The sequence below is a fragment of the Euprymna scolopes genome, chromosome 17 (genome assembly GCF_053919585.1).
Source record: "Euprymna scolopes isolate OS-2025 chromosome 17, ASM5391958v1, whole genome shotgun sequence".
In the NCBI taxonomy this organism is placed as follows: domain Eukaryota; kingdom Metazoa; phylum Mollusca; class Cephalopoda; order Sepiida; family Sepiolidae; genus Euprymna; species Euprymna scolopes.
Genome location: NC_136498.1, coordinates 123,513,792 through 123,515,781, shown reverse-complemented (window position 1 = coordinate 123,515,781; position 1,990 = coordinate 123,513,792).

The window sequence follows — 1,990 nt, the reverse complement described above, 5'->3', positions numbered from 1 at the left end:
GTGTCAGAGTTTAAAAAAAAAATGCAATCTTGCACATATAATAAATAGGTACGGCCAACGAAGAGGACTTCATGTAGACGAGATTATCCTGAGGCACGATTTGGAAGGCTATCTGCAAAAGTATGATTTTCACCTCCTCCTCCTCCTCTTCTTCTTTGTTCTACTCTACCATCATCATCATCACAACAACAACAATAACAACAACAATAGCAACAACATCAGCAGGGAGGTGATGGTAGCTAGGTGGTTAAAACACTTCTACTTAGGGATGTTGGCAACCTACCCATAAATTTGTTGAGCGGCACTAACCCTATTCAGGTTTAACTGGCTTCCTCCAAATGAGGAAGTTTCATGGGAGTATGAAATTCACAAACACTCCCCAGTTGCATGTATATCCCCACTAGGGGAGATGAGGTTTGGCTTTTTGCAACTCTTGCAGGGAGGTGTCGACATCCTCCTAAATACAGCGCCTGGAATTCCCAAATTGGTCACCCATTTCAGTATAACCAGGCTCAACATTGCTTAACTTTGGTGATCTGACGGGAACTGGTGTGTCAACGGGATTCTAATTAGAAAGATATCAGAGAAACGAATACCATCAATAATCATCTGATTGATATGAAATGAATAAACCCTACTCCTCCTCCTCATCATCATCATCATCGTCGTCGTCGTCGTCATCGTCGTCGTCATCATCATCATCATCATCGTCGTCGTCATCGTCATCATCATCATCATCATCGTTGTCGTCGTCGTCGTCATCATCATCATCATCATTATCATCGTCGTCGTCATCATCATCATCGTCGTCGTCATCATCATCATCATCGTCGTCGTCGTCATCATCATCATCGTCATCATCATCATCATCATCGTCGTCGTTGTCATCGTCATCATCATCATCATCGTCGTCGTCATCATCGTCGTCATCATCATCATCATCATCATCATCATCATCATCATCATCATCGTCGTCGTCGTCATCATCATCATCATCATCATCATCATCATCGTCGTCATCATCATCATCATCATCATCATCATCATCGTCGTCATCATCATCAACAGTAATAACAGCAGCAGCAGTAGCTGTAAGCTAGAATTTCAAAATATTTATGAAACCATTTTGAAATGTTCAAATATTTTACAATACATAAAGCAAACACTGACTCAACGGGTCGTTAGGACTCTAGTGGGAGATGACGGTTACTCAGTTGTTAACAACACGGATTGATAACCAGTGTGTGTCAAGTTTGAATCCAGTTTGTTCCCAAAAAAACACCTGGCAACGTTCACGTGCTTCCTCCCTGCCATAAGTAAAGAATTCTAACTAGAGAGATATCGGAGAAACGAATGCCAACAATAATTAAAAGAATCGTTTTGGAATCGGAAAATAGGCATCAATTTTTCCAATTCCGATTCCTCCAAATCTTTTGATTTTTATGATTCCCGATTCCGATTAATCGTCCCAACACTAATATATATATATATATATATATATATATATATATATATATATATATATATATGTGTAAATATTTAACAATATTTTATATATATGTACTAGCAAAAGTACCCGTCGTTTACTGAGTTCAAAAAGAGCGTACAGAAAATGGACTCTGATTTATGAAAGTATGATAGGTTATGAAAAGGAAGAGTTGTAAAGAGATGGGTTCGAATTTGGGGGTATCAAAACCAAAGCAAAATATGATGAAAGTAAAAATAAAATAGATAAACCCCATAATTTATTATACAATACCTGTTCACACTGAAACACTTATCACAATATTCTGTGGATCTATATTAAAAAACCTTGTTAAACTTTGTGATATATTTCCATTCTATGGAGGTCAGGTGCGAACAAACACCCCATAATTTTATTATACCATATTTCTTCAAACTAAAACATAATTATCAAAGTATACTTACGCAGATAGATATGAAAAGTATTAAAGTTTGTGCCTATTTCCATTCTATGGAGGACAGGCAC